This window comes from Ischnura elegans, chromosome 7 (assembly GCF_921293095.1).
Source record: "Ischnura elegans chromosome 7, ioIscEleg1.1, whole genome shotgun sequence".
NCBI lineage: Eukaryota > Metazoa > Arthropoda > Insecta > Odonata > Coenagrionidae > Ischnura > Ischnura elegans.
Genome location: NC_060252.1, coordinates 32,074,788 through 32,087,649, shown reverse-complemented (window position 1 = coordinate 32,087,649; position 12,862 = coordinate 32,074,788). Strand labels below are relative to the sequence as shown.

Genomic DNA, 12,862 nt, shown 5'->3' with positions numbered 1-12,862 from the left:
TACGTTCGCGGGGAATTTTTTTTTCGAAAATTTCTCAGTGATTAATAATGATCTGAACTTGAAATTTGCTTTTAATGAAGTTAAAAATTAAAAAAAAAGTTACTTTTTCGAACTCTTAATATAAAATAAATAATATATTCTTGGATAAGTTGCACACTCACGACGGGTACTAGGAGTTTTGTCAGGGGGCAAAGATCGGTTTTCCGCCCCCTCTTTTTTTCCCTCGTCCAACCACTAAAATATTTTTCCCCAGTAAACTATATTTTTTTAGATTTGGCAGTAGAAATAAAACATTATGTGTGCCATTATGGAGTTTTATTTATCTAAGTCAATTGTTAATAACACTCGTGTTAACACTCTATATTACATTTATACCTGACCATTACAAATAATTTGTTTAAATCGTAACTAATTTAAATTGATTCGATATACAGTGGTAGCGTGATATAGTCGATAAAACGTGAAACAAAGTCAAATGAAATCAAGCAATATCTAATGTGGCATTATACTTTTGAAAAAAATATCGATTACCTTTTTAAATAAACTTTTTAAATTTTGCCGCCCCCATGAAATCTGCCGCCCGTGGCACGTGCCGCCTCCGCCCCACCCTGGCACCGGGCCTGTGTACGCTTTTGGAATGTCTGCGTATATTTTTTGTTAAAATAAATTCATGTATTTGAAGTAACTATTATCACGCAGTCGCATCACACCAAAAAGAGCAACTAACAACTTAACCGAATAATTACAAAAAAATCCAATAAAAATTATCATTGATTATATTTATTTGTATATTTTATTTATTATATTTATTCAAGAGATATGGGAACACATTAAATTTTTCAGATTTCATTACCTGCCGGAACAAACATTACCGTACGTGATGTGTTAACATTCCGGGTTCGAATCCCGGTCAAGGCGAATGATTTTTCCTCTGTGGATTTTTCGCTTTCTATTTGCGCATTGCGGGTGACTCCGTAAAAAGTTATCGCCGTGGCTAGTCCCGGTACACTTTAATAAGTCCAGAGCGAACACCTCTAGTGTTCAAAGTTCGGGCTTTGCTCTCTGGCTGTGGCGCCATGCGCACGACCTGGACTGCTAGTCGCATCATATGCTCAGCAGTCCATACCACCTTGTCCGGTATAGTCCACAAATTTCCATAGGGGAGAATGACGCCTCGGTAGCTTAACTGGCTAAAGCACTCGGCCGGATCCGGGTTCGAATCTCGGTCAAGGCTAATGATTTTTCCTCTGTGGATTTTTCGCACTATTACGAAGGGGTACCTCGCGCTCAAAGGATTTTCGTGGGGTGCATCCAGGGTTTGAATCCGGACCACTTTGGTCTGTTCTACTACTCTCGCCCCATCCTCCCCTCCGTACTTTCTTAGCCAGTAGAATGGAAATCTTTCGACGCTATTTCTCGCTCCTTAAGCCGGGTAAGAAGTTTTATTTTGAGATGCTTTCTTTTCCTAGCTATGGAAAGGAATAAGGGCACGGGACTTTCTCCGAGTTAGACTAGGAATCCCCGAGGGTGAGAATAGGTTCGGAATAGATTAAGGGATAGGAACCCCATACTGTCATTTGAAGGCTACGCAAGCCACCACTAGCGAAACCAGGTATATTATTTTGAGGAGGAAGTAAATCCATTCCGATAGAGAAAAGGAGAGAGCGTCGATTATTCGCTGGGTCGTTTCATAGGCAACGGAATTGAAGTCTTCCGATCTGGCAGAGTTAATATTCAGAAGCCGCACCCGGAATAGTCAGCGGAATTTTTATCCCACGTCCTAAGAAGAGCTTGGATTTTAGGAACCTGGTTAAAGCAAAGGGATTTCGACGTGGTGAGCACAACGGCTCCCGAGAGTTAGGATGGATTCAGAAGGTTTGCGATGGAAAAATCTCGTGTCGTCATTTAGTAGGCGAGAGATAGCACTAGCGTGATTTTTAATGTTAGTGAACTTAAAAATCAATGGCAATTTTCCACAATTTTTAAAATTTTGCCTCACATCTGGTTTCATCACATTTTTGTGTTGTCCTCTGATAATAATACAATATTTATTGGACCGGTCGTGAAGTGAATGCATTTTTGGAAAATTGCCGTTAAATTACTTATTTATTATAATTCTCTCAGATTATTCCCAAAACAACTCTATACTAAGATTCAGTGTTCTTAGATGAAGAGATGGCCACCCTATGGAAGTGACGGTCTAGATATTATTTTCTGAGAAAGTCGTACTTTGCATGTTGGTGCGACCCCTTGTGATAATGGTGCCATTCTATGTACATCGAGGGCTGCCTCTCTTCCTACTATGGGACATCGCGAGAGTGATGCTCGGGATCTAAATACAGATGATATTTTCTGAAACTAAGCAGAAAATGTAGAAAAAAATGTCACGGCTTTCTTCCCCATAGGCCCGGGTTCAAGAGATGAATGCAAGTAAAGATTTGCGGTATTATCCCACTAGAGTCAACATGCATCATCATGATCCGTCGAAGCCGAGTATTTGGAGGAATGAGGTTTGTCACTTTTGCCCTGGGTTCGAGTCCCGTCGAAGCCAATTTTTCTGATTTTTTCTTTCTTATAATTTACAGAGTCACTGTCACAACCCAGCCCCATTCATTTAAGTCAACTATTTCCGGAGGGATATCGTAAAATAGCACATAGAGCATTGAATAGGTGCACAAAGATCTACTGTCTACTTATTTTTCGTAGACTCTACTACGTGTTTCTACTACATCTACATAATATCCCGCAAGCCGACTAAAAGACGTGTGGCAGGGGGTGTTTGGACACCAGCCGTTTACACACAAAAATGAAGTGCTCTAACGAAATTACGACTGGCATTTGTTAAAGGCCTTTATGGTTCGGGGGAAAAACTAATTCCCAAATATATCCGTTCAACAAAACATCTCTCTTAATTTATCGCTTCTATCGGACCTGGAAATATAGTGTTTCAGCTGGCTTTCAGTAATTATCAGGTACTCTTTGAGTATTATTTTAATTTGACAAATTCTACGGTTGGTAGAGTTTGTGAAATTAAATTAGTAGACGGTGTTATATCTTTGTGTATCTTTAACCATTAATTTAATACGTTACATTAGTATTTTTTTTAAATTTTCATCTTATTTTACGTATTTCCAATGGATCTCCAAATGAGGACTTGCGACGCGTGTTAGTGGATTTTATTTTTCCCTTGCAGGTTTGGATTTCGAAGATCCGTGAATACTTCCACGTATAAATATCAAGGGCTTGAATTATTCGCTGGACTACCTCAAGATCTACGCTACTGGTGACGCCTGCTGTCGTGGCCTTTTTTCCGCGATGTTCCTCCAATGTTCGATGTATAAATAATTTTCGGTTCGTAAATATGACAGACATCGATCAAAGTCGTGCCTGGTGGCCTCTACCGCCATGGGGCATGTCGGGTAATAAATAATCGTAGGATAGCCCAGAGATTACTTTCGGCGCTTGATTGATTTCATCCTCGATCGTAATCGCCATTGTCCAAATCTTGCTGTCGCTCGCGGGCGAGTTTAATGGACCATCATTAAAAGTATTTTTCTCATCACTGTGGACAGATGATGGCACCGGATCCGGCCGTAATGAGGAGTGGGGGTTATGCGATAATGAGAGCAGTATGCTTAGTATTTATAAAATTATTCCCCGCCCCGCGAACCGTCGTTAATTCCATTGTGCTGGCTTTCCAAAAATATATCCTTTTATTATTCACTGCTAATCGAATGTTATTCAAAAATTTAGCTACCACTGTAATTGGCTAAAAAAATACGAAATTATCTTAATAGAGTCCGGCGTAAGTAGATTTCCGATTCATAAAAATCAAGGAAGCATGGTGTGCACCATTATTGTTTTAACTATTGATACCCTGGAATAGACTTCCTCAAGCATTTTGAAGTTGAAAATGTGCGCAAAATTTTTTGCTGGCCTTGGTGGCGGCCTAGTAAAGTTATCGCCTGCCAAACTGGAGGTCGCGGGTTCGAGTCCTGCCTGGGTAAGTTACCCCTATCCAGGGCATGGTCGTTTGTCTGCTTAAAATTGTTAACATGTTAAAAATCCCGATGTGAAAGGACGTATAGAGCTGTTTTTGGTAGTATGGAAATGTTACCAAATTCTACCAAATAAATTATTAGGTTCGTGCAAATTTTCGACGTTTCGACGTGCAACCTGATGCCAATTTACCAATATTTTATAATATACTCCGTAGGTGTAATTCCTTTGAAAATGTATGGTAACATTTCTGAGGATCTTTTCTCTTTGTAGAAATATATTTTTCATCTCTAGTTTGAATTCACGAGACGCACTTACATAGGTACTCTGGTACTTCCCACCCTTTAATTCTCCGTATGGCCAAGGCTTCAAACGCTATTCCATCATCAGCATCGTAATAAGCCATCCTTGATCGATGGTATAAGAATATTTCGGAGATCCATGATTTCCGCGAAGTGATGTGTCCACTATTTTGTATTTAATTGTTTATTATGTCGTTTTGATAGGCTAACCTATTTATAAAGTACGTCATGACTTAAGAGTTAAGAAAAATATAAAACGCCACGGAACTAATATTGAAGTCATAAGGAAAGTAATGCTTAAACCTAATTCACGCACGCAAGTACAGTAAAAATAGCGCTGTAGTGGATCCTAATGACTCATTCGATCCGTACATTCTTTGAATATCCTTTTTGAAATCAATACTGATCATCTATTTTAAATGGCATCAAAGGCAGTTGCGGGTACATATGGGGGCCCAGGGGGCGCGCGTCCCCCTTGTGGGGCTGCCCACATTTCCGAACATTGCAGAACCACAATTTTTAACTTTGATAGATTTAAGATAGCATTGTCTTGTATGTGCGTATAATCAGTTTTAATAAACCTATCTTACATTTTGATTTTAAATTAGTTATATTTCATTACGTCAAAAGTATTGGTAGCTCAAAATGTCTTTTGCGACCCCCCTTCAGTTTTTTCTGTATCCGTACACACATTTACGAAAGGTGAATATTTGGTCCGAATCTCGCTGTGGCAGCCCACCGTCATAGCGGCCATGGCGAATTAACGAAGGGATTGACATTTGAAACTCCAACTCTGCGATTGTCACTCGGCTCACGACCCTTTGCTCGGAACTCGTGACTTCGCTGCCGCACGTCGCGTTCTCCTGATGACTGCTAAGCTCACATTTTATACCCCAATCACTTAGTCATTTTTCCCCCCATTAAATCTTGGACAATTTTAAAGATATGTCTCTTATACGCATTATACTTACCTGATTTTGAGGATCGAATGAGGATTTAATTTAACATTTATTAGCCGTTTTCTAATTATGAACCCCATACTTTCCGAAATGTAATCGCTTTATGTTGGACCAGTTTTCTCGTATTCATCGCTGCAAAGTTGACTTCAACATTAACCGTTCATAGTTGATCTCTTAATGAATAGGTAACTTTCTAAAGTCAAGCTTAACTTCGATGGAAAAGTCTTTGGTTAGAGTGAAAGTAAATATTGACAACTTTTTATCGAAGTTCGTTGTTGTTTTATTCGGGCGCTTTTAAGTGTGTAATACTTCATATTTGTGCTTTAATTTCACTCTTACCATATTTCCAAAGAGTGATCGGAACATGAATCACATGTCTATGGAAATCATGACACTTATAAGTATAATTGCTTCAATAATTTGTAGGGCTAACTGTAAGCCCAAATTTTGCTAGGTTGACATTCGACGAAAATTCGCTAACAAATATAAGTTAACGACGCTTTTTACGACCAACGAATGAAAAAATTGAAAGACTAATTATTATTTTTGATTCTGGAAAGTGATGATTGAATTAAACTGCGTTTTGTTTTCTTATTGATTGTTTGAATTACTTCTACGTTTATTAATCACCTCAAGTACATTCTTGCTGTGGAATTAGTAATGAACATAATTTTATTTGCGTAACTACTCTGGTGTCTGTTGTGCGATGAGAAATGATGAGGTGTTACCGCGTGGAAATGACGTCGCGGTTTCCGGCGACTTGAGGGAAGGACCGAACCGCCTAAAGATCTCTTCAGCATCTCCATGCCAATTCCTCAATCCCTCCGCCTCTGTTTACGGCCGGTTTCCTCGGCGACCTTGACGTCCATGCTTCCAATCGATCCTCCCATTCCACATCCCCGAAATCCGCCCTCGACTGTCAATTGTTTCTGGATCCGCCCTGATGGCGCCTCTTTCCATTTCTCTCCCGTCTTGTTGAAAGAGGCCTTATCCATTACCACGCGGGTCGATGCAAATACTTCGTTCCAGCTTTCTTAAATACTCAATGAAGAAATGTTGCCTCCACTATTGACAACCTTAAATCTTAATTATCAACATTCGGTTACATGATCGAATGTTGCTGGTGTATCAAAATATATAGATTTAATATAATTTTTCTCGAAATTTTAGTTACCTATATTCAGTGCTAATTTCATTCAGATAACGAATATAGACTTCCATCACAGTGATAATTTGAATTACGCTGAAATTATGTGGTGGACTGTATAGTTTTTTAATAAATCGTGACCATTAAAATAACGGATATTACACACCGACATCAATAGTTATTTAATCAGACTTTTTTGTTGTTGTTGTTTACTTTTTTCCTAACATGGAAACATTATCTAGATCCAAATTGAGTGGTAGTGGTATGATGTGTAGATTGACATCTTTGAGAAATACTTAGAATTGTCTAGTTATTCAAATCAACTTCTAAAAAGATAGCTGGGAGAGCCTGACAATTTTAACAATAGCCAGTTTAGTGAAATTAGGGAGATTCAATCGCGTAGTTATTCGAAGTAACATATTTATTACATTCTCGGAATTCTAGACATTCTCGTAATATATGAGTATAGAGTTTACCCCATATTGAGCAGCTGACGTATGTAGTTTGAGAAACGGCCTTTTCTCATAGAGATAGGAAGGGGTACTCCGACCACTGAATCAAGTCCAACTCTAATGACATCAGCCTACCGGATTTCCGTGAAGTGAAACACGCCCGATTGCGATTTAAATAAGCTTTCGGTTGATGAGTCAAAGCGGAATGATCAGCCTTGGTAAGAGACTTAATTCAGACAGAAGCCATGTGTCCCAGAGTAATGTGAATGTACGAAGTATCAGGTTCTTATAGTTATAAGTATTTCTTTTAAAATTGTGTAAAAATGAATATCACATTCTTTCTGAACATGCCATCATCATTAGTTAAAAATTCCAGGATTGGTTTGACTCAGCTCTCCATTCCTCTCTCCTATCCGCTAGCCTTTACATAGTGACGTATATCTTCTCCTTTACAACTTGTCCTGTACAACACATTCGGGGCCGTCCCTTGCCCTTCTTCCCTTCCGCCTGTCCTTCTGCGATTGTTTTAATCAGGCCATCATGTCTCATTATGTGGCCAACTAAGTTGTCCCGTCTTCTCCTTAAAGTTTTTAGATTTATTTTTTTCTCCCATTCTTCATAGCAGTTCCTCATTGCGTACTCGGTCGATCCATCTTATCTTCGTCATTATTTGGCAGCATCACATCTCGAATGCTTCATCTACATCTACATAATACCCTGCGAGCCACCTCTAGGGTGTTTGGCAGGGGGTGATCAATCACCAGTATGCAGCATGCATTGGGCTCCCACATGCACACCACACCGTCCAAAAAACGTCACGTATACTAACAAATTATACTACAATATGCTGTTAGAAATAATAATAAAATTAAGAAACATGCAGTAAGTTTTACATAGGTTAGTTAGCTACACTACAAGTCATGCAATCTATCTATGAGTTCCTTCGCTGCCGTTATAATCTCTTATTGATCGTGGAAAAAATGACATTCTGTACCTGTCTGTTCTACAATCTATCTCTCTTATTTTATTTATGTGATCTGATCTTCCGTAGTATGTTGGCGTCCGTAAGATATGGCTAACTTCGTCAGAAAAGACACTGCTGTTGAATTTATCGAAAAGGTTTAGTCCATTTTTTAATGTACGGTCCGACAGATATTCCCATCCGAGATTATCTAAGAGGTCAGTTACACTAACAAGACTATCGCAACGACCTTTCACATACCTGGCAGCTCTTCTTTGCACGCGTTCTAACTCTGTTATTAAGCCTTTTTCATGAGGGTCCCAAACACTGGCAGCGTTTTCCAAATGTGGTCTAACGAGGGAAAAGTAGCTAATTTCTCTCACTTTGTCGTCACACTTTCCTAATATTCTTTTAACAAAACCCATTTTACTATTATCTTGGCCGGTTATTTCTCGGATATGTTTATTCCACGAAAGATCGTTATTGAGTCTAACTCCTAGATATTTCACGGATTCAACAGTCTCTAATTGGGTACCCCGAATTATATATCTACTTTGTAGGGAGTTATTCTTCTTCCAGAAATTCATTACGACGCATTTTTTCAAATTTAATTCTAACTGCCATGCTTCCACATAGTTGAAGAAAATTCATTGCGGAGTATGAGAGCAGAGATCATATTATTGAGGAGAATGATTTTTCGTTTCACGTCATTCAATCGCCACGATTGGATTAAAGTGGAATTGTCATGTACCAAAATTTTGCGTGTTTCTCAATCCAGTGTGCTTGCTTTGATGAATTTGTTCGCTGAGAATAGTCCAGTTTGCTTACAGGTGTTTGTCTTTAATCTGGTGATTTTACTAAAAGGCTCTTTAAGTAGACATATGAGGGCGGATCTCATAGGAAAGAGGAAATCTTCGATTTTTAAGTACAATGCAGAAAATTTATCGGGTATGGTATGGTATTTGGAAGAGGCGATCGACAGCTGAGGTCATTTGCACTATGAGGGAAGGTTGGTGAAGGAAGAGTGGAGAAAAACCCGGCGTCGGCATTAACCATCTCTTATCGAAAGGCGCCAAGGGGACCACGGCTTAGCGTCCCATCCGACGGACGAAGTTTTGTGCTAGAAATGTCCCCCATATAACATTTAAGGCAAACATTTAAGATCGGGCAATCTCTGAAAATTCTCTGCTTCCACCGGGATTTGAACCCTTGCCCACGGGGTGGGGAGCCTACACTCAAGCCACCACACCAACCAGATCCTTAGTTTATCGGGAATGCAGAAAGTTCATTCAACACATAAACAGAGGATAATGGGAAGGAAATATTTAGCAGGATTCACGGGAGTGATCTTTTAACGTCGTTTCTCGGTTTAATCTTCGTGGAAAATTGAGGCTGATTCTCTTGTGTTCGCCGGTTTTCTCGTCGTAGTGACCGTCTCGGGGTCAATTTCGTGCTTAGCATCGTCTTCACAAGTGTGCATCACGGGAAGAGGTCAGACGTTTTTCGACTTGATACTTTGCTCCCCGAGCAATATCCGGCGGCGATCCATTGGGATCAAAGAGGGCGCCGATTGGGGCGAAGAGATCGAAATAGCACAAGTGTGTGGTTTCGGGCATTATTGAAGGGGGGCGTGGTCGTTGGATGGATGGTCGGTTTGATGGGCCTGCTAGGATGATCTCACTCTGCTAGGCACGCACTGCAACGCCATTGGCGGAAATGGCCTGGCGTTCCTTTTAACAGTGATGTTCTCTGGTATTTACAAAAAAATTGGCTACATAGTGAGTCTGATGGGTTGATTGTGACAGTGCGTTGGAGCGTTGACAAGATAAAAGAAGTATCGTACTTATGAGGTATGTAGGCATTTTTTTATAAGCAATAACTTTTAGAACACTGCAGTGTGATAAACTGAGAGAAAGGTTTAGGGAAAATACAATAAGAATTATTGGCACTATAATTGCTTATGATTTTTGTCGTTTTGGTCAAATTGTATTATAACATTTTTAAAATACTAATATATGTTAATTTATTATTGATCGATGCGACAAAAATTATGGATGGTTCTGATTGTATTTTATGACATTTTTTGACGTTGTATAAAAACACACGACCTCGATTTCATAAGACCTCGATGGTCATCATTAGACGCTCTTACGGTGGCGCAAATCTCCTAAGGCGACGCATATCTCTCCTGCTGGAAATTATTTTTTAGCGTCGCAATTGTTGTTCAGTGCTTTACACCATCACCCGGAAATTTGCAGGGGATTTAAATCAGACCTTAGTTAGTATTTGTCTATGTCCCACATTTGAAAATTCTGCCACAATGGTTTCTCCCTTGCAAAACTTTTTTATTGGGGTGACAGAAAAATATTAGCAAAGGCCTTATCTGAATGCCGCGTAAGTCTCAAGGTATGATTCTAAATCACACGGTAATTTTTGCCGTCCCTCTGAGTGATAGCACGATTGATTGCTTTTCAGGAACGAAAAAAGTTATGGAAAAACTTCGGAGGCAAAAAAATGTTAAAATAGTGGTTGGAAACGTGTCGCATTGCTGCGTTCGAAAGGCGAGGTGGGCGTTTTGTTTGTGTTCAGAAAAAGGGAGAGAAGAAGGTGACGATGAGGTCATTGGCGCAAAATTTAGCTGACCCGAAAGCCAAGGGGTTTAAGCTGCGGAAATATGTGCAAACGATGGCGAGGTGACTGCAGTAATGGCAGTCTTGTGGTAAGTTTCGTTTTCTTCAACGATTTGTGTGATATTGTGAATAGCCTCCGAGAATTAAGCAAAGAAAGTTCATTATTTTATTTTTCATTTAAATTTCGACAGGAAAATATTTAATCCTCCTCGAATAAATAAATTTCATTTAGTAATGTACTTTGCTGCATTTGTTTTCTAAAACCCTATCAACGAAATGACATTGATATAAAGTTAGGGGAAAATAAAAAAGATTGGAGTGGAAATCAGGGAAAAGACAGGGTAATCGGAATTTGGCGTGAATCCCTCGTAAATACGCGTAAATACGAGGAGGGAATACATTTTTTTCGAGTTGTGTGGAACCCATCTTTGGCGGAAAACGCTTGTTGGTAGCGACTAATGATGGTATCCCTTTTCACACCCTTCCGATTACTTGATACATTTTGTGCATGTAGCTGTGAGTATTCAGGGAAAAGTGGGATGGAACGTAAAGGTATCGCCCATTCAGGAATGCAGTGGGGAGAGGGTTCTTTTTCTCTGCGAGCGGTGGTGGTAAGTGCGCGTGGCCAATCCGTTCCGCGTGAGAGGAGTGGAAATTCCTTCCTCGTGAGTTCGTCCGGAGGCGGCTAAGGAGTTGCTGTCATCACCAGACACCCAAGGTGCGCCCATCCCCCGCTCACTTTTTTATTTGTATCGTTCGCGGGAGAACAGGTAGTGAGTGGAGTAGAATTCTTACAAGCGGGTCTGCGTCACGCGTTGACTTCATCATTAATTTACCTATGCCGTCACTTGATGAGGTCACGGAGGAACCGGTTATGATTTCATTTTATACCATTTTTGCAAGAACTCCACATGTATGCATGTAGGATTCTTGAATTTTTGCTTAAAAAAACAAATCAGTAATGTAAATAAGTATCAACTGTAATCTTACTGGAAGTGTTATGTGATCTCTCAATCTTTTTCACTATCAAATCCGTCTAGTACCATTTGGTTTCCTGAATAGCGATATAAATGGCTCTGGCCCTGGTACTGATTCCATTTTAGAATAGATATACTGAAAATAAGTTACATCAGAAGTGAAAATACCAAGAGTAAGCAACCTGTTGTTCACTGGAAGCATTATTTGATCTCTCGATCTTTTTCAATCTCGATTCAAGCTGTTATTTTTTCTGACTGTCGATATAATTAGCGCTGGAACTGTCGACGCGTTCACAGTTTTAGTTAAACTTAGGATTATATATACCCCCGTTTGGTTGGCTCTAAACAATTGGAAGTAGTTTGTTGGAGAATTTAAGTAAGAATTTAAATATCGGACGTTACAGGTAAGCTACGCATTTTGCGGTCGATTTATGGAAGGCATATGCAGTGGAGATAATGCTCCTTCTGACCTGCCTCCATTGCACCATCCTCCAACCTAATGAGTATTGCTTTCTTTTATTTTTAATTTTTGGAGTAATTCTATCGTAAACTTGGTAATATAATGCCAGATGCAAAGAATGACTTCCACCATTTCTCATCACTTCACAAATCATCGTCATCAGTCAACAATCCTAAGATTGGTTTGACGCAATTCTCCATTCCGCTAGCCTTTTCATAGCGACGTATTTCATCTCTTTCACATCGTTTATAACCTGTCCTATGAAATTCATCCGGGGCCGTCCCTTTCCCTTCTACCCATCTACTTGTCCTTCCATAATTGTTTTCATCAGGGAATCATACCTCATTATACGTCCAACTAAGTTGTCCGGTTTTCTCCTTAAGGTTTTTAGAAGATTTCTCTTTTCTCCCACTCTTCCTAGTACTTCCTCAGTACTAACGCGGTCTATTCATTTCATTTTCTTATCTATTTTATCATTTAACTAATCATCATCATCACTGGTCAACAATCCTAGGATTGGTTTGACGCAGCTCTCCACTCAGTTCTCCTATCAGCTAATCTTTTCACTCCTACGTATTTCTTCTCTTTCACATCTCTCTTTACTTACGTTCCATATATTTTGTTCGAGGTCTTCCTTTTCCATTCTTGCCTTCCACCTGTCCTTCGACGATTGTCTTCATCAGGCCATCATGTCTCAAGATGTGGCCTATAAGGTTGTTCCGTCTTCTTATTAAGGTTTTCATGAGGTTTCTCTTCTCTCCTACCCTTCTTAGGACTTCCTCGTTACTAACTCGGTCGATCCATTTGATTTTCATCATTCTTCTGTAGCACCACATTTCAAAGGCCTCTATCCTTGCTTTCTCCGCTGCGGTCATTGTCCATGCCTCACTTCCGTATAGGAGCATACTCCAGATGTAGGTTCTTATAAATTGTTTCTTTACATCCATATTTAAGTTTCCCGCTGTAAGCAGGTCT

At 39.7% G+C, this 12,862-nt stretch overlaps 1 protein-coding gene across 2 annotated transcripts in view; it reads left to right on the top strand.

The window, feature by feature from the left end:
* Positions 1 to 12,862, top strand: part of LOC124162097 (CD151 antigen-like) — a 178,673-nt gene that overhangs the window by 3,224 nt on the left and 162,587 nt on the right. The window lies entirely within an intron of this gene.